This window comes from Panthera leo, chromosome D2 (genome assembly GCF_018350215.1).
Source record: "Panthera leo isolate Ple1 chromosome D2, P.leo_Ple1_pat1.1, whole genome shotgun sequence".
Taxonomy (NCBI): domain Eukaryota; kingdom Metazoa; phylum Chordata; class Mammalia; order Carnivora; family Felidae; genus Panthera; species Panthera leo.
Window position 1 is genome coordinate 45,845,578 of NC_056689.1, and position 21,366 is coordinate 45,866,943.

General features: G+C 36.0%; 1 protein-coding gene across 6 annotated transcripts in view; it reads left to right on the plus strand.

Annotated features, from left to right (window-relative positions):
• MAPK8 (mitogen-activated protein kinase 8) overlaps positions 1 to 21,366 on the plus strand; it is a 98,730-nt gene that overhangs the window by 31,774 nt on the left and 45,590 nt on the right. For 3 of the 6 annotated variants that reach the window (XM_042909300.1, XM_042909299.1, XM_042909305.1), the window contains exon 3: positions 10,442 to 10,615. The exons of 2 other annotated variants lie outside the window; for them this stretch is intronic. The gene's annotated coding sequence lies outside the window, so the exon portion shown is untranslated. Of the gene's footprint in view, positions 1 to 6,152; positions 6,206 to 10,441; positions 10,616 to 21,366 lie in introns of those variants that run through there. One more of the 6 variants, XM_042909304.1, reaches the window with a different exon arrangement.

The following is a 21,366-nucleotide window of genomic DNA, read 5'->3' on the forward strand; positions in this document are numbered from 1 at the left end:
AAGTAACATGTATGTTGACATAAAGAGTAGCAACTAAAAGAAATAGAAGGAATAACTTTGACATATAGGGTAGGGAATTGAATAAGGAAGAGTATGAAATCCTAAGAAAGAAAGAAACAGGCAAAAACAATTTACAGAATAAGCAGAAAACAAAATGATGGACATAAATCCTACTATATTTGTAAACCATGTTAAATATAAAATGGGCTAAGTCTCAATTAATTTAGGACTGGATTTTGAAATTTTTACTATACAGTCTACAAAATAAAGTTGACAGTAAAAGGGTGGAAAGGATACATTGTGCAAATACTAGTACATATTTTTAAGTGGAAAAGCTTTACTAGAGATAAATTGGGTTGTTTCACATTAATAAAAGATACAGTTTAATACAAAAATTAATTCTAAATGTTAGATACCTCATACTGTGACCCCCAAAATTATGTAAAGCAAAAAAATGCAGAAATAATACAAGAAGGAAAAAAAGACATAAGCATAATTTTGAGAGTTTTCAGCTTTCTCTCATTGACTGATAAAACGAGCAGACAGAATATTGACATAAAACCTTATAGCATCTTTTTAGCTATTGCATGTCTGTAGAATTTGTAGTCACATCCCTTTTTTTTCCACCACTCTTATTAAGGGGAGCTTGTGCTGCCTTTTGCTCAGTCTTGCCAGAAATTCATCAATTTTTGTTAGTCTTTTTTAAAATTTTTCAATTTTTAAAATACACATAAAATTTACCATTGGTCACGTTTACTATATTTACAGTGTTGCACAACTGTATACTCTAGTATACACTACTGTATAGTTCCCAAACATTTCACTACTCCAGAAGGGGACCCTGTACGCATTAAGTAGTCGCTTCTTCCCCAACTCCAGCCCCTGGCAACTTCGTATCTACTTATTGTCTCTATGGATTTGCCTGTTCTCAATATTTCTTATAAATGGAGTCATACAATATGTGGCCATTTATGTCTGGCTTCTTTTATTACCAGTGTTTTTCAGTTCAGATCACTCATGTTGTAGCATGTATCATCACTACTTTCTTCCTTTGTATGTCCGAATAACATTCTGTTGTATATATGTACCACATCTGGTTTGTTCATTCATCAGTTGATAGACATTTGGGTTGTTTCTACCTTTGGTAATTGTGACTAGTACTGCCATGAATATTTGGGTAGAAGGACCTATTTTCATTTCTTTTGCATTTATGCCCAGGAGGGGAATTGCTGGGCCATATGTTAATTAATTCTATGTTTAACTTATTGAAGCACCCACCAAACTGTTTTCCACAGCATTTGCACCATTTTATATTTTTGCTAGCCATATACAAGGGCTAAAATTTCTCCACATCTCACCAGTGCTTGTTATCGTCTGTGTTTTTGTTATAGCCATCCTAGTGGATATGAAGTGCTATCTCGGGGTTTTGATTTGAGTTTGCCTGATGGCCAGTCATGTTGAATATCTTTTCATGTGCTTACTGACCATTTGTATTTAATCTTGGGAGAAATGTTTTTGCCCATTATTTATTTATTTATTTATTTATTTATTTATTTATTTTAAGGTTTATTTATTTATTTTGAGAGAGCGAGAAAGTGTGAATCAGGGAGGGGCAGAGAGTGGGAGAGAGAATCCCAAGCTGGCTCCACACTGTCAGCGCAGAGCCCAACATGGGCTTGAACCCACCAACTGTGAGATCATGACCTGAGCCGAAGCTGGTTAACCGACTGAGGCAATTGTCTTTTTGTTACTGAATTGTACGAGTTCTTTATATATTCTGAATTCTGGACCTTCGTCAGATAATATGAGTTGCAAATATTTTCTCTTATTCTGTGGGTTGCCTTTCACTTTCTTGATAATGTCCTTTGATGTACAAAGTTTTTAATTTTGGTGAGGTCCGTCCAATTCATCCGTTTTTTTTTCTTTTGTTTAGTGTGGTTTTGGGGACATATTTAAAAAATCATTGCCAAATCCATGGTTAAGATTTACTCCTCAGTTTTTCAGGAGTTTTGGCTTTTGTATTTAGGTCTCTGATACATTTTGAGCTAATTTTTTAATATGGTATAGATAAGGGTTTCATTCCTTTCCATGTTGTTATCTAGCTGTCTAGCACTGTTTGTTGAAGAGACTATTAGTGCATAGAATTATCTTGGCGTTTTGTTGAAAATCAGTTGACCATTGGTGTGTGTGTATTTCTGGACTCTATGATCTACTTGTCAGTCCTTACTCTAATACCATACTGTTTTGATTACTACAGTTTTGTGGTAAATTTTGAAATCAGAACGTGTGAATCTCCCAACTTAGTGTTTCATAAAAAAATTCAGCTTTTTGCTGATCCCTGTAATGTTTGTTTCATTAATTTGTGCTTTCATCTTCATTATTTTCTTCCTTTTACTGTACTTCTTGGACTTATTTTGATACTCTTCTTCTAACTTTCTTGGGTTCACATTTGGCTTATTAATTTTTACTTTTCTTAAGTGTGAATTTCCTTCCATCATTATACTGCATAACTTTATCCCTCAAGTTTTAATGTTTTTTTTTTTCATTAATTCAGTTCCAGGTGTCACTTTCAGTAGTTTTCTGTTTATACTTTACTGTTCCATTAAGGTAATTTTAGTTTTATCATTAAAAAAAAACCCTGTTACACGAGCTTTAAAGAAATGTAAACTAAAACTACATGAGATACTATTAGTTTACATTAAAAATTTTGTCAATTCCAAGAGTTGGTGTTAACCATTTTGGAAAATAATTTGGTATCACCTAGTAAAGCTGAACATGTGCTTATCCTATGACCCAGCAGCTCAACTCTTAGGTAAATACCCGAGAAAGAGCATAAGCAAATGTGTATGGGGGATATCTACAAGAATGTTCAAAGCAGTGTTTTTCATTACAGCCCAAAATGGGAAACAACCTAAATCTCCATCGTAGTAAATTGGATAAATTGTGGTGTGTTCATGTAGTGGAATACCATTCTACAGGGACAATGAACTACAGGTACACAAACACATGCACTCTCTCTCCCTCTCTCTGTCTCTGTTTCTCACATATCATAGTTATAAAATCAAATGAAAGAAGAAAAAACAATATGTTTGACTGTGATTTCTTTTATATGAAGTTCAGTAAGAGGCAAAACTGAAAAATATGACTGGGATAAATGACTAGATTGTGAAGCTATAAAGAAAAGCAAGGGTGGGGCACCTGGGTGGCGCAGTCGGTTAAGCGTCCGACTTCAGCCAGGTCACGATCTCGCGGTCTGTGAGTTCGAGCCCCGCGTCAGGCTCTGGGCTGATGGCTCGGAGCCTGGAGCCTGTTTCCGATTCTGTGTCTCCCTCTCTCTCTGCCCCTCCCCCGTTCATGCTCTGTCTCTCTCTGTCCCAAAAATAAATAAAAACGTTGAAAAAAAATTAAAAAAAAAAAAAAAAAAAAAAAAAAAGAAAAGCAAGGGAAAGATTCTCCAAACTTGGATAAATGGTTACCTCTTGTGGATGGCAGAGATGGCATTGGGGAGGAATTTCAAGGGACTGGCAATGAGTGGTGGTTACACTGATGTACATACACTTTATTCTTTAAGTGTGTGTATATATGTAATACACTTTTGATAAGTGATAGATTTTACAAGATGAATTCTTTCTACATTTATGCACCAGTAAATCTATATTGATGAAATGGTTGATTTTTTTTTTTTTAGAACATATAAATAACCAAAATGAGATCAGAAGAAGTGAAAGACTTGAACTGATCAATATGAAAATGATATCAAGCTGGCTACTTTTATATGTGAAATGGGAACCTGACCCACTTTTTAGAGCAGTCTGCTTTTGTATTTCCCTAACTCTCTTAGACACTACTACCTGATCAGATTACTAAAATCTCAAAAATGTCATTTCTAAAACCAATTTTTTCATCTTTCTGCTTTTCTGGTGTTGCCAGCCTCTTTATTTATTTTCGTTGACTGCCCTTATTTGACTTCTGATCACCACTGAACTTACTTTACAATGTTTTCATTTTATTCACTTTCCCAAGCTTTCCCCCCTCTGTTCCCAATCTCTTACTGTTACCCAGGACCTTATGTTGTTTTCAGTGCCAAAACAAGCCACTGAACATGAATCCTTTCAACTTCCACCTAAGCTTAAATGTTTCCGTATTGCATATAGAATAATGCTTACCCTTTTCAAAAAGGAAATGTATTAGAGATATCACCTCTCTCCTTTTTATCTCCTTTTCAGTTTTCAAGCCACTCCACTCTGCTGACATTGCTCTCTCATACTTCTCCACGTTTTCCTTCTTACCCTGATTGCTGTTGTCGTTTCTTCCTTACTCTTTCCCTCTCTCCCATTCTCCTTTACTTTCTTCCTTAACTTTCTCTTCAAACAAAAAACAAACAAAACCCTTGTAAGTCTTTCCCAAGGAGCACTTCTTAGCTTGCATTTTTCATCTTACCAATTCATATGTAAAACAATATGTTACATGACATAATTGTGTTTTCTACTTGGGTTAGTAATAACCAGTACATTTCCTGGCACACACATTAGATTGTCTTCAATTCTAGTAGCTTCTTCCTCATGCCTATATATTCAGCTGGTTAACAAAAAACCCTATTGATTTTCTTTCTAGTACTCTTTAAGTCTTCACTCATTTCCATTGACCTGTCCAGGTTCATTTGCCTTTCATAAAAGCCCTTAGATGGTTCTCCAAGGTCTGCAGTGCAAAAATAAACTCATCCCACCTTTCTAGTCTTATTTCCAGCTATAGATCCTTCATGAGGCTTGTATGCCCCACAAAACGGACTATTTTTTACTCTTTCTTTACAGTTGCTGGTTTCGCCTCCCCCCCCCCTTTTTTTGGTCTTTTGCCTCTTTTTATAATTTATTCTCTTTACCCACATACCCATCCCCTCCACCTCCTCTCCCTCCCTGCCTAAATCTCAGAAAGAATGATACATAAGTAAAAGTTGTCTTTTTTCAGGCTAAATTCTTAGCTTCAAAGATTTATGTAGCACTGTATTTGTATCTTTTCTGACTCTTGTTTTTCTGTTTTGCATTAAAATGAACTTGAGTTGGTGTCTTATTCCTACTAACTAGTGTTTCTGCATCTTGGGGTCAGGCAGTCATCTTTACTCTTTGGAGCTTGGAACACAGTTTCCATTGTTAAATGTGAGTTAATTGGAAAAAACTTCAAGCCAAAAAAAAACCCCACATTTTCTTTTAATTAACCTCCGGGGGGGGGGGGCACCTAAAAATCCATTAAAGTTTAGAGTTAAAATCTTGCCTCTTATTCCAAATTTAATTGCCCAGTATCACACTGTTCAAGTAATTTGTGGCTTCTGAATCTTTTACATTTTCACATTCTGACTTTTAGAAGCAGTGCTGTTGATTTGAGTACTTGGGAGAGTTTAATCCTCTTGTCCTTCCTGGGGCCTGGAGTTTATTAAGTCTTAGACATTTTCCTAGGGCCTCCTGCTCTGCTAGGCGGTGCAGGGAGTGAGTGCCAGGAGATCCTAAGTGAGCTGGGGTCCTCATAACCCTAATAGCATGGGAATCCTCAGGCAGAAAGGTGGCATCATCTGTTACTCTGTTCCCAGTTCCCCCCCCCTTTTTTTTTTCAACCAGAGGCTGCCATCTTGTTTCTACTGCCTATAGCCTTTCCACAGACCTTTGTAGCTGGAGGAAATCTTTCTTATTTTATCTTTTACATACTTGCATGTATTCTGATGATATGGTTTTAAGAAAAATTCAAGGATGAGTGTCTCTGTTAATCATCTGTATCCATAAAATCTGAATGACATCCAGATAAACTTGTTACCCCTTTAATTCTCTTCATCTTTCTTCAGTACCTACTTCTTAGTTCTCTACTTTCTTTTCTAGATTGTCATTTACTGTTCCCCAAAACATACACCTTATTGTTTTCTTCATAGAAGAGAATTGGGACAGTAGGCATTTTTCTTACAGAAATAAACTTATTTTTTCTCATATCCACTAGATGGCTCAGGCGTACCACTTTGGCAGCACATACTGATGTTTGCCTGCTACGCCTGTGATTTCCGTTTTCTGAATACTGCTTGCTTTTAAGGTGTCTGGATGGGCTCTTATCTGGACCAGTTATTCCAGTGCTTTACTTATACCTAATTGCAAATTCCTCACATTTTCTGATTATTTAGAAACATCTGAGAAGTAGCTGAAGTGTCCTTCATATAAAAGTAAAGAAGGTAAAGTATATTTTACAATTCTTAGAAGATTTTATATTTTACTTTGAAGAGCTGTTCTGGACCTCAGTTCACTTGCCAACAGTCTGTATATAGATTCCCTCAAACTAGGCATACAGTTGGTAACTCATCCTTTTCTTCCTGACTCATAGTCTTCTGAGGCATTTTGCAGAATATGGTGGTACTTTATAAGGTTTTGAGGCACATTAGGAATATTTGCTTCAGTGCAGTGGTAATATTTATTGAGTGTTTATGTGTTTGGCACTGTACTAGGCAGTGAGGGGGAAATACCAGATGAATAAACAGGAAGTGTTTATCAATAAGAAGCCCATTGCATTAGTTTTTTTTCCTTGAGTTTCTGAAGCCAAGTAAGGTAGAATGAAATAGCTGAAGGAAGTTGTGTTTGTAATCAGTCATGTGTATATCATGAGGAGAATTTTATCTTGTTTTGACATTGTCTGTGTTGATATTGTAGAAGATTTTTAAAAACTATTTTTTTTAGAAATATTTTATGTTCATGGTTAGTTTTAGTTGTTAAGTGGAAAGGAAAGGGAACTAAGATTGGTTGGATGCTTATCATGTTCCAGTTTCTTATTTAAAAAAAATTTTTTTAAACGTTTTGTTTATTTTTGAGAGAGAGAGAGAGAGAGACAGAACACGAGTGGGGAAGGGGCAGAAAGGGAGACAGAATCCAGAGCAGGCTCCAGGCTCTGAGCTGTCAGCACAGAGCCCTACACGGGAGCCCTACACGGGGCTTGAACCCACAAACTGTGAGATCATGACCTGAGCCAAAGTCAGAGACTTAACCGTCTGAGCTACCCAGGCGCTCCTCCAGTTTCTTATTTAATGTACAGTATTTAATTTGATTATTTCCCAGTAGCCTGGAAGATAAGTACAAATATCTCCATTTTACAGATGTAGAAACAGAGGAATCAACTGGGTTAAGTAAATTGCCCAGGATCAAACAACTAGTAAATGGAGAGGCAAAATTTGGATCCATGCCAGACCTACTTCAGGGCTTTTGTTCTTTCTAGGCATCTGTGTTGTCTCCTGGAATAATGGTCCTTGTGCCTCCGGAAAGGGAACCTGGGACTCTGGCATGTCAAGGGTTGCTTTTATTCTTTTGACCAAGAGAAAGCTATTATTTCCTGAAGTATCAGAACCAATTTTAGTGTTTAACTGGTTAGATCCTTCCATAGTTTGACAGAAAGGGAGATACTCCAGTGGATTGATGGCCTTTGACAGTTGATCTTTTAGCCACCTTTGATGTTATAATAAAGAAGTGTTTGGGAAACTAGAGCAATCACTCATACTATCTTTGACATAATCTTATAATGATAGTAAACTTTGTGTAAAAAGTGATTTATCCAGAGAAATTGTACCTAACCTTATTTTTCAGGTATTGTATATGTATATATTTAGTACCCATGGTAATAACTATGAATTGATTCCATTCAGTTTGAAATGATACGATTTAAAAGAAAATGACAAGTGACTGAAATAAAAATACACAACATATTAACAGTATTGTAACTAGATAACAGGTTGTTTCTTTTCACAAAACTCCCTTGTATTCTCCATTCTTTAAGGGTCATGTAGCTGTGTAAAACAGGAAATATAGTCATTGTCTAAGGTTCTTAAGTAAACAAGACTGAAATTAAGTAAAACAAACTAAAAAAAAATTACATAAAACAGGTATTTAATTTCTCTATGGTTGTGGTATCATTTTTCTTGGTTCTGTAGTCTTCATCCTTTTCCACTTATTAGTAAACAGTCGTTAGGTACATATCCTTCAGAGTTTTCAAAGTTGATATTGTACCTTCACAACTATGAAAACAAAAATAACTCCTGACTTGAACACATTGATGTTATTTTATGTCATCAAATTGCAGTTAAACAATGTCATCCCATGACCATGAGTAATTTATACTCTGTCACCTTGTAAATTACCCTACACACTGCTTACATTGAGATTTTTATTCCTTTTGATGTATTATTGGGCATTGACAGTTACTGTATTTATAAAATGTTGCATTGTATGGAAATTCCAAAGCATTGCTAACTCTTGATAACCAAGATAATGATAAGCTAAAGAGAGTCTTAATTCTATCTTTCAAGGGGAATGTATAATTATCTGTCTATAACGAAACTTTGGCAAAGTTAGAGCTGAGCCAGAGTCAGATGCTTAACGACTCAGCCACCCAGGTGCCTTGGCAAAGGTGTTTTAAAAAGTGTGTGGAATTTCTAGCCATTTTATTATCGATAGCTATGTATCTGAGTTATTTTTTAGATATAAGGAAGGAATTCTAAGTTGTCAAGGAATGTGCATGTTCAGTGAGTTACAGTGGTGGAATGACAATTGGATAACAATTGTATCTTGCTGAATCAACTTACTCTAAATCTTAATTGCATATTTTATTGTTTAGTCTCTTCCTGATTCAAGGAGAAGTCACAATAGGTAGAATTTAATAGCTAGCATGTTCTACTTCATATCTTGTAGAATGTTCTTGGCAAGTAAAGTCCACAAGAAATAAAAAATAAAATGAGAATTCTTACAGACTACAGTTTATCTAATCTGTTTTCCATAATTTGAAGTGTCTATGTCTTGTGTAATAAGAGAACCCTAGGTATAGTCAAATATTTAACCCATTATAACGTATTGTTAGTTGGAAATGAACGGATTTTTTTAAATGAATATTTTTAATGTATATTTTATATCCCTGTGTCTTGTAAATGTCATTGGTTTGCTATTTTGACTTTTTTGATTGTGGTCCATAACCAATATCTGGTCCATAAAAACATCACAAAAATACAGATACAGTATACACTGTGTGTGTGTGTGAAAGTAAAAGTTTCACAATTATTAACACATGAGCTTCTCTCTCTGATACTCTGTTCTCTTCTGTTTCATTTGAAAAATCTAATCAAAATTGATTTCATGGTCCATCAGTGGGTTGGGACACATAGTTGGGGAAAAAAATGCCATATAGGATTGAAAAGTAAATTTTTCGCCCTAAGTATTGGCAGCTAACTATTCTGAAGCAGCTAGGATATTTGGAAAGCTTTCTTACTGCACTTTAATGGCTGGCTTCAAAAAAAAAAAAAATCTTGCTTTCTTGAATCCTCTCTGCTGTGTAATCACAAATGTTATTTCACTTTGTTTTTCTGGATGTGAATATTTGAGTGACAGAAGGTGTTAAAACCAAAAAAATCTTACTTTCTTGACTCATCCCTGCTGCATAATCACAAATGTTATTTCACTTTGTTTTTCTGGACTTGAATATTTAACTGAATGATTAGAAGGTGTTAAACCAAGAACCATCTGAGATACCAAGCCCACAAAGGAAAATTTAATATTGACTGAAATACCCTTGTTAATTGTATACTTTTACAATTAAGACATTTTAGTTAATACAAAGTAAGTTTCAAGTTAGTTTTTTAAAGGGATGTCATTAACCAGGACAAAACAACAACCCTTGGTAACGAAAACATTTTAAACATGAAAAGTCTATGTTGTAGACAAATAGAATTTTATTACTAATAAGTAGTCATTATCATATTCGGGAGCATTAATAACTCATTCAAATCATTTACATTGAATTGCTTTACATGTTTTATCTTTGCATAACCAAGAAACTTGACATTTTTTGTTGACATAAAATTTTACAGTTGGATATATAGGTAACTTTTAGTACAGTATAAAAAATACTAATACTAAGTGTCATGAAAGGTATAGATAAAATTCAGATGACAAGTACCATTTTCTGGCCTTATGTGATGGCTTATATTTAAACACTTGGAAATGATGGAGAAAGGTGTTTCACAGAAGAGAACAGAGACGTAAAGGCAGAAAAGTTGGATACGTTCAAGAAATAAAAAGAAGTACAGTTGAATAGGCTTTGTTCTAGAGGTAGTTTTTAAGCAGAGGAGAGAATTGACATTTTTTAATACCTAGTTGTTATAGGAGATAGGATGGATTTCAACGGGGTGAAATTAGGTGGAGAGATTAAAAAATTCATTGAAATAGTTTAGAGAAGAAGAAATGAGATTGAATAGGATAGTGTCTACAGAAATAAAGAATTTATCCAAGATACCAGAGGAAAATCAACATGATTTGTCAACTCGTTAGATTAATTTATTCATAAGTATTAGATTAATTTATTCATAAGTATTTAGGTATCTGCTGTGCGATTCTGAGAACACAACTGTGAACAAAACAAATGCTATTTGTCCTTACAGGGTTTTTATTAGTCCAATGGGAAGCCCAAACATTTACAAATACAGTAATACATATGCCGCCATAGAGGAAAGCTACTGTGCCCCGAGAGTGACTGCACTGGCCACTAAACTCAGAAACCTTACTGTTGTGTACGTCTTGACCAGGGAAAGTGAGTGGGGAGAAGTACGTTGCAGGTAAAAAGAAACCATGTGTCACCTTGTAGGTGAGAGAGATTGTGGTACATTGTGGAACTAAAATAAATTAATTGTGGCTGTATGCTGGACGCTGGGGAGGCCAGGGCTAAATCATCCATAGCCCTGAAAACCCTCATGAAAGGTTTGGGCTTTGTCCTATGAGCAGAAGGAAACCAAGGTATGATTTTAAGCAAAGGAGATGCCGGATCAAATTTGCATGTTAGAAGGATTATTTTTGTTAAGGATGCTTTAGTTTTAAGTAAGAAACTTTGGCAAAACACAAAGTGACCTAGAGACATTCAGCGTATGCAAGGGTAAGGAAGTACAGCACACCTCAAAAAGGTCTGGAACCAAAAACACGTCCTGAATTAGTATCAGGTGCTCTTGCTTTCCTTCTCCCTCACCTTCACTGCAAGGTGTCTTGTCTCTAGCTTCTGTTTTATTGTCTTTTTTTTCTGTACTGGCTTCTCGGTTTCTTTTACCTACAAAGCTAACCCACAGCCTCTTAGTTTTTCTCCCAGTTCCAGATTGCGTAGAGAAAATCCAATTGGCTCATTAAGTCAGTTGTTTCCCCTAGGTATAATCAGCTATGGCCAGGAGAGCATACAGCAGAAGCATAACTGCTTCAAAGCCCACCCCTCTCATAATTAAAGGGGTGCAGTGAGTTATGGGCTGGGCAGATTTCTCGGAATTAATCAAATTTAGAAGATCAGTCTGACAGTAGAATGAAGAATTGAGGGCAGGGAGACTAGAGGTCTTCTTTAGGAGAATACAATAATTCAGACAATAGATGTTGGCCAGAGTTGGAGTGGTGAGTTCGAAGAGAATAAATTTGTGGTAAAAAGATTGAATCTCTAGAACTGTATGGTAAATTGGATATGGGAGGATAAAGAGTCAAGGATAATGTCTGTGTTTCTGACTTGAATACCTGAGTTCACCATGATAGCACCCAGAGCTAGAAAGAACATAGAAATAGGTTTGGTGGGATTGAAGGAGATGGAATGAATTCTTCCTTATTGTCCATTCAGAGCTTGAGGTAGCTTTGAGACATCTAAATGGAGATGTTTAATAGACCATTGAATATATGCATCTAGGGCAGAGGAAAAAGCTCAGTGGTAGTTAAATATTTGAAAGCTAGTTTTAAGTATTAACTGAAGCCATGAGAATGGATAAGATGGCCCTGGGAGAGATAACAATAGAAGAAAGCCAGGACTGTGCTGAAGACAATCCTATTTGAGGGCTGGCAGGGAAAAGGAGTTTGTAAGGGAAGACTGATAAGTGAGAAAAATCAGAAAACGCAATGTTTTTAGGAACCCAAGGAAAGAGGAGAATGTGGTGAACAGTGCCAGATTCTGCTGAGTAAAATTAGGTTGACTTGCAGAGCAAGGAGTTTGTTGATCACCTTGGTGAATGAGTTTAATGGAAGTGGTGAAAATGGAAGCAGAAGGTTGAGAACTCTCTGAGGGGTAGAGATCAAAATAGCAAATAGTGCTTGAGAAATTTGAATGGAAGGAGAGAGAGGGGCCTATGGCTAGAGATTGCTTTTGATGGTGAAATAGAGTTTTTTAAGCGTGTGTATGTATTTTTTTTAAATAGTAGGGCCTTATTCATTATTGAGTGCTAGGAGAAAGAGTGATGATTATTTGAGCAATAGTAGTTATTCAGAGCACTGTTACATTGTAATAACGAAGGATGAAGCAAAAGTAAATATATGGATATTAGTTCGGCAAGAGATTTTCTGACTTTGGTTTTCTCTAGGAAGAGATTGTTATTATCTGCAAGTAAGGTAAGGTTGAAGATTTAAAGAGCAGGGGGACTATTTGAAATAGATTCTGTTGACCCTTGAATAATGTGGGGGTTAGGGGTGCCAGCCTTCATGCACTGGAAAATCTGCATCTAACTTTTGACTTCTCCAGAACTTAACTATTTACAGCCTGCTATTGATGGGAAGTTTTACTGATAACATGAATAGTTGATTAATGCATATTATGTATATGTATCATATACTGTATTCTTACAATAAAGTACGCTAGAGAAAAGAAAATGTTACTAAGAAAAATGCTATTTAGAAAATCAGAAGAAAGAGAAAATAGATTTATATAATACTGTGCTATATTTATGAAAAAATTCACATATGAGTGGACCTACACAATTCAAACCTGTGCTGTTCCTTGGTCAACTGTACTGTAGAAATTAGAAAAGACAGCTGACTAGGGAAATCTAGGATTATCTGCCTGGCTTAGTTTTCAGGCCTTGAATTTAAAAGCAGTACCAGTATGCACCATTGTGTTTTTTGTTCAGCAGCTTCTGTATAGACTCAGGAGACAGCCAGTTTGGTCCACACTGTGTTATTCCAAGTTAGTGCATCAGGAGAGAGCAGAGCAGGGATGTTGGCTTAGTGGTGGTCTAATGGACTGTGGAATTTAAGATGAGGAAGGAAAAAAGTAGAAGCTTTAGAAGCCTGAGGGTCCGTGTGTGCAAAGAATAAATGAGAATAACTCTGTAAGGGACTGATCCTAAGGTGAAGGTGACACTAAAGGAAAATGAACCAATAGTTTTTCTAGAAGAATTGTACTGCTGGTAAAAGAAATAGATACAGAAGGAAGAGTGAGTTTTGGAAGAAAGAAAGGTTCGATTTTAACTATTTATAGTTTGAATACCTATAGAACATACTCAGATGACTAAGAGACAGTTGAATATATAGGAGAGAGTTCTGGTCTGGAAATAAAACTGGGAGATCATAATTGAAGCCATGAATTTACCAAGGAAGAGAAATACAGTTAAACCGTGGATTGTGAGTAACTTGATCTGCAAGCGTTCTGCAAGATGAGCAAATAATTGTTTAAAAAAAATTTTTTTTAATGTTTTATTTTTGAGAAAGAGTGTGAGCAGGGGAGGGGCAGAGAGAGAGGGAGACACAGAATCTGAAGCAGGCTCCAGCCTCTGAGCTGTCAGCACAGAGCCCTGTGCGGGGCTCAAATCACGAACTACAAGATCATGATCTGAGCTGAATCAGATGCTTAACCGACTGAGCCACCCAGGTGTCCCAAGATGAGCAAACATTTCTAATAAATTTTAACTTGATAAACAAGTGATGTCTTGCAAGATGAGTAGTTGTGATGCCAAATATCACATGATCACAACTGAGTCAGTGGTTCTTGAAATTTGCTTTGATATACGAGTGCTTTGGATTACAAGCATGTTTCCAGAACAAATTATACTTGCAAACCAAGGTTTTACTGTATATAGAAAGGTAAGGTCTTTTTAGGTACTATATGCATTTAAAGACTGGGAAGTAGATGAGAAAAGTTGCTTGCCAGGTTTGAGCAATTTGCAAAGTGGTTCAAGAAGAGTTGACTGAGCAGATCCTGGATTTGGGAAACTTGTGAATGGTTTTTCCAGGGGTTCAAGAGATAGTGAAGCATGAAAGGTGATTGTAAGGATTTGAGAAGTAATTGTGACTTTTTGCAACATGTTTATGGCCAGTGAATGATGTGTATTATATGTGATTGTTTTTTTCTCCTCAATATACTAACATTTAAAAACCATAACTTTGATTAACTTCCTTATAAAAGTTTTTGGCCAGGTTCTGGCTTTCCGAAATGGAGTACACTGGTCACTTAATTTCTTAATGCCTCAGGAGTATCATAATTATTATTACTCAGGGCTATAATACTCCTGGGGCCTTTTGAGCCCTATTATCAATTCATTCTTGTACTGAATCTAGCATGCTTTGTTTTGTTTCCTCTGTGCCATTTGTTGCATCAAATCATTTGACATTATTATTTAAGGATCTTTTTCCTTCAAAGCACTTCATTGTTTTATGGTTTAAAATTATTAGAGGCCCCTTTAGGGATAAATAAATGCTCTTAAGTTAGCTAGCATTGTTGACTTTCATGAATCAAAAACTCCAAACCAGAAAAGCCATTTTATCATTTCTGCCATTTAGCATGGGGACACCCATGTTATGTTAAATTGCTTTTTAAGAGATTCCATGAGCTTTTTCCTCATGTAGGTTATTGGACTACTCCAAGTCATAAATCTTTTGGGGAAGTATGGGGGAAGGAGGATTAGAGGAGAAGTACTTAGTATCTGCTATAAATTTATGCAGGGGAAAAAAAAATCTGTGTTTTTAGTCTTTAGCCTTTGTTGTTGTTAATGTGTTATTAGTGAAAAAAGAGAGATTTTTATGGTTGGTACAAGATAATAGATCTTACTCTGTGAAGGGCATTTTGAAGATGAGTTAGAGCTTAAAATTGAAGCTCTTTCTGAGTGATTGATTATAGGTTTGTAACTGGGCGATTAAACCTTTTTATTAATCTTGCAAATGTTCAGCTTAGATTTGTTATATCTGGTTATCACAATCAGATGGAAATGCTGCTTTTGTCCTCCATCTTGCTGAGCTTTCAGATTTTGAAACATGGTGTAATTTACTCTGAAATTCAATGATTATTTTTTTTCTCCTGGGAGCAGGCATATTTAATTACAGAAAGCTGTTTGTAATGGAATCACTTTCTTGTAACACCTACATAGCACTTTTTCAAAATTCTTATCATAATTACACTGCTGGCAAGATAACTAGTGGTAATTATATGTAGAATTAACTAATATGAATAAAATTCCTCGTACAATGCATCTGGGACACTTCTCATTTGCTACTTGTAATTTGTGGTTTTAGGAAGTGTCTCTGGTGGTGGTTGAATGTGATCAACATTTTCTTCTCTTGTGAGCCTGAGAATCTTATTACTAGAAGATTTGGCAAAATTATAATTAGAAAGGGTCAGGCATTTGAATCTGTCTCAAGGAATGAGTTCTTTCGTATGATCAGTTTTTTTGAAAGCAGAACAGTTAACCCAAGCTACCACATTGTACAAAGATGCCCTTAAAGCTATAGGTATTCTTTCTTGCCTAATAACTAAAAAAAAAAGAAAAAAAGAAAAGTGACAGGAATTTTCAAGTATAAATTTTTTTTAGCTTTAAAATGAAAATATTTTTTGAGTACCTTGAGGAATAGTATATTCTTACAGATTAGGTTATTTTTATTGAAATGAATGTCATTGAGAAAATTCTCACTGCATTTTAACCACTAACATAAACAATCTACACACAGTTGAGCAGCCCAGAGCCAGCTTTCTTAATATCTTTGAGATTTTTGCCATTTTGAGTACAAAGTAATTTGTAGAAGCTTGGATACCAGCTAACTAAAATGTGAATGGTATTAGAATATATATTGGGTTGTTATTGTTGTTGAAAGGTACTTAGAAGCATCCTACTTTATTGCTAAGGACACTGCTATAAAGTCCTGAGATTGTTAATAAATAACTTGAATGTCTGAAGTCTTGGAAACTAATTCTGAAGCTTAGTGTTCATGTGGCTGCTGCTATTTTAGTTAAAGGCATCTGCCTCAAAATACAGAAATTGTGAAGGGACACTGATGTGTTAGCATTATTTTGTGGTTGGAATGTAATAAACCTAAAAAAAAAGAGGTTAGAGTGGGAGAGAGCCAAAGCATAAGAGACTGTTAAAAACTGAGAACAAACTGAGGGTTGATGGGGGGGTGGGAGGGAGGGGAGGGTGGGTGATGGGTATTGAGGAGGGCACCTTTTGGGATGAGCACTGGGTGTTATATGGAAACCAATTTGACAATAAATTTCATATATTAAAAAAAAAAGGAATGTAATAAACCTACTCAAATAAGCTCAATTAAGAGATATATCTATTTTATAAATAAGTCCTACAAAAGCCGATTGCTGAAGTACAAACTGAGCCTTATTTCCTCTGCTCCCTTTGTGGGGGAGGGTGGGACTTTTCTAGAAAAGAGGGCATACTAGGTATGATTGTTATATAGTAAAAAGAATCACTGGTGGCCCAGACATCCAGGTTATCTTTTAGCTGGAATACTTTCTTTCTGCACTCAATGGGTAACTAAAGACGCACATTAATGTTTAAAGGATAACATGTTTAAAGGAAACATAGCTAATGCTTGAAGGATTTACCTTCTAGTTTTTTACAGAGGATCTGTGGGAGTAGATCCTATCCTCTTTATAAATGAGTAGTGCAGAAAAGGAGGGAAGAGATACCACCTCACACCTGTTAGAATGGCTAAAATTAACAACTCAGGCAACAACAGATGTTGGTGAGGATGGCGAGAAAGAGGAACCCTTTTGCATTGCTAATGGGAATGCAGACTGGTACAGCCACTCTGGAAAACAGTATGGAGGTTCCTCAAGAAATTAAAAATAGAACTACCCTGCGACCCAGCATTTGGACCATTAGGTATTTATCCAAAGGATACAGGAATGCTGTTTCGAAGGGGCACATGCATGTACCCCAGTGTTTATAGGAGCACTATCTACAATAGCCAAAATATGGAAAGAGCCCCAATATCCATCGACTGATGAATGGATAAAGAAGATGTTCTGTATATATACAATGGAATATAACTCGGCGATCAAAAATAATGAAATTTTTGCAACAACGTGGATGGGACTAGAGTGTGTTACGCTTAGCGAAAGAATGTCAGAGAAAGACAAATATCATATGACCTCACTCATACGTGGAATTTAAGTTACAAAACAGATGAACACAAGGGAAGGGAAGCAAAGATACAAAAACTGAGAGGGAGACAAACCATAAGAGACTCTTAAATACAGAGAACAAACTGAGGGTTGCTGGTGGGGTGTTAGGTGGGGGGGAAGGGCTAAATGGGTGATGGGCATTAAGGAGGGCTCTTGTTGGGATGAGCACTGGGTGTTATATATAAGTGATGAATCACTAAATTCTTTTCCTGAAATCATTTTTACACTATATGTTAACTAACTTGAATTTAAATTTTTTGAAAAAAGTCTCAAATTTAGAGGGGCATTATTTCAACCCTCAGGCAGGCCCAGTTAGCCTCTTTTTTTAATAAAGTCTGAATAAGGTGAATTAATTCTTTTAAGATTCTAACTTCTCCCTAGAAGCTTCATTATTTTAATGCTTAATGGCAGTGATATTTCATCTTACACAGGTTTAACTTTTAAATATCCAACTATGCATATCTTACCAACAAACTGAGATCAGTGACAGTTTAAATAGTACAGACAGTTCTGCCCATCCCAGTGAGCTTATGCCCTTGGAGGCAGGAATCTGTGTTCTGCTTTAATTAGTCCCTATGTTTTCCATAGGGTGAACATCTCATATTCAGCCCTAAAAATTATTGTACTAAATATTATTATTGTATATGCTGATTTAAATAATTTTTAGGGGTGATTTTGTGCAAGTTTTACAGGTTATTTAGAATGGACTCTTGTGCACACTGGACTTAAGAGTTTAAAGTCAGTATGTAAAGCCAAAGTCAGAATCACTCTTGAAAGTTCCCTAACTCATAAAAGACAATATAAAATCTTCTGTGCGTGCGCGTACACACACACACACTTCTGAACATTATTATGCACCTTTAAATTGGAGAATCACTAAACTAGAGTAAAGTACTCTAGGAAAAAGAAAAGTACACAAGTGTCTGTATGTTCAGCCCATTCGGCTTTGGAGATGGTAGATGAGTAAATAATTTTGCTTCTTCTTGCCTGTTGGTTTTATGTCATTCTGTTTTAATTTTCTTTAATGTTTTATTTAGTTTTGAGAGAGTGTGAGTGGGGGAGGGGCAGAGAGAAGGAGACACAGAATCCAAAGCAGGCTCCAGGCTCTGAGCTGTCAGCACAGAGCCCAATGGGGGGCTCGAACCCATGAACCGTGAGATCATGACCTGAGCCAAAGTTAGCCACTTAACCAACTGAGCCACCCAGGTGCCCCTACTTCATTGTGTTTTAATAATGAGCTTAAGTCCTAATACTTACTAATAATTTTTGGCTGTGAGGATTATACTAGCTTGTTGAGTTTTACTTTTCTATAGGATAACTTCTGAAGTTAACTGGTTAAATTCTAAGCTTAGCTATTAAATAGATTTGTGATGCAACCAGAGTTACTTCGGTTGTCTTTGAGGCTTATCTGTATGGCTGCATTAAACTCATTCTTTTTTTCCCCTAAATACTTCTAATATAACTATTTAGTTTAACTTGTTTGTCTCCACATTCAGGCTTACCAGACCAACCATTTTATAGGTGGACCAGCCTGATAGCAGTAGTTCCTTGTGTAGATGTCATAGAAATTGAGTCATAAAAACCTAATTTAATCTCCTTTTCCCCTGCTAACAAAGGAAAACATTGGTGAAGATAAACAGAACAATTTAGGGGCGCCTGGGTGGCACAGTCGGTTAAGCGTCCGACTTCAGCCAGGTCACGATCTCGCCGTCCGTGAGTTCGAGCCCCGCATCGGGCTCTGGGCTGATGGCTCAGAGCCTGGAGCCTGCTTCCGATTCTGTGTCTCCCTCTCTCTCTGCCCCTCCCCCGTTCATGCTCTGTCTCTCTCTGTCTCAAAAATAAATAAAGGTTAAAAAAAAAAAAAAAATTAAAAAAAAAAAAACAAAAAAAAACCAGAACAATTTATTAAGTACTTTGTGACTTCATATTCTTGGTTAATTTTTTTAGCAGTTATTATTTAAATAATAACTATACAGAGGCTGATATGTTTTGGAAATCTGAAAACCTAGGAAAGTAATCCTTACCCTCAAAAAGATCACAGTCTGGTAGTAAAATCTGTATATCTAAATATACAAAGTGGTTTAGATAAGACATTAGGTTCAGGCTGGTTTGAGTGGCAAAGGGTTCCTTAACATCATACTTAAACTGGTCTTTGGTAGATATAGTGGGATGGAAAAAATAAGTGAAAATGTTTCACAAAAAGGAAAGGGAAAATAAGCAAATTTCAGATGCATGAGAGATTTGGGGGTTGATAATTTAGCCATGTTTACATTGTAGTGTTCTCAACTGTAGGAATAATGAGAGGTGAAATTTGAAGGCTAGAGCTGAACCTCAAGCTTTCCACAGCAATTGATTGCATGTTAGCTTTTTTGAACCTCAGTTTACTAATCTGTTGGATGGGATAATAATGCCTGTCTATTCTCTGACTCTTGTGAGCCTCAAAACCAGTCACATCTAAATTCTACAACTGTAGTTCCTTTGTTTTTAATCCAAGAAGAGGCTTTCCTGAGTAGGGGCATGAGTGAATCAGAGTCCATACCATTTCTTCCTCACACTTGTGCTCATCCAGCTTCATCATGGAGAGAACAGGACAGCAAATGCATCCTCCATAAATGTCACCAGTAGCCTTAATGCCCTTATCTTGAAAATTGATCCTTCTGTCTCAGTCACTTGATGGTATTTTCTGATGGCAGAGCGACACAAGTATTTCCATCTGTATGGCCACACGTGTTCTGGATCCCATTCCTTTCTGCCTTTTCAGAGATCTTGTGCTACCTGAAACTTCATTTTTTTTCATTCCCCTATTCTCACCCTTCCTCTATATATTGGATCCTTTCTATTAGTAGGTAAATATGTTCAGGTTGTCTCTGTGTTATATATGCTATGCTATACTATGTTATATATTATATAATCTAATCACCCTCCCTTGACCATTTACCTTTCTCTATCAGTTTCCTTTTTGCTAAATTTCTCTATACAAGTACTATACAAGTACTGACATCTACTTAACCTGTGTCTAAAATCATATCCTTCTCACCCCTCAGCTCATTCCAGTCTAGCTTCTACCCTCATTACTCTAACTCAAGCGGTTTCTTTGATATTTCTGTAGCATTCAGAGCTATTGACCACTGACTGTTCTTTAAAAACACTTCCCTTGGCTTCTCCAAGGTGTTCTGTTCATTTTCTATGTCTGGTTCTCTTCTCTAACTTCTTTGTTGGCTTATCTTTAATTGCTCATTAAATGTCGGTGTTTACAAAGCTGAATCTTAGGTCTCTTTCCCTTCCTACTGCACTCCTTTTGAGTAACATCATTCTCATTGGTTCAGTAACAACAACTCCTAAATTTGTACCTTTCACCCACACTCTCCTCTGAGGTCCAGTTCTGTATCTGGCTACCAACTTGATATTTCCATTTAGATATCTTGGAGATATCTCCTACTCAGTGTATTTATAACTGTTCCTCTTCCTTCATATCCTTTTTCACCACCAAGATTTTTTTTTTTATTTTGGACTCTAGTATATGGGTGAAGGACTCAAATCTTCCTTCTACTCCTTACTAACTTTGTAACCCTAGGCAATTAACCTTTCTAAGACTTAATTTCACCATCTGGAAGATGGAAAAACAGTAATTCCTATTTCAACATAAGGAAACATCAGACAAAATGAGTATGTGGGATTTATGCTTCCAGCCAAATAGTAGTAACAAGAACTGAATTTACCCTTAGCCACAAACAACTAGAAAACATCCATAGGCCTCTTGTGAGGATTAAAAGAAATTTATAAAGCACTTGAAATAGGACCTGGCATTAAGTAAAGCCTATTCAAGTGTTTGTATTTATTTTATTATTGAATATGGATATGATGATAAATTATGGGTAGAAGCTAAAGTGGTGAGCAAATTATGGTATTAAATGTTTATATTATTTAAAAAAACTTTTCAAACCAATACTTTTAAGCTTCCATTATAAGAAAGTAGAAGAGCAATCCCAAAACAAGCAAAAAGAAGGAAATAAAGACAAGAGCAGGAAGTAGTGAAATAGAAAAGTATAAAAATACAGAAAACCAGAAATTAAATTCTAACTTTTAAAAATGGTCAATAAGAGTGATAAAATTCTAGCCAGATTAATCAGGAAAAAAGAGAAAAGATGGATTATAATAACAGGGATGAAACAG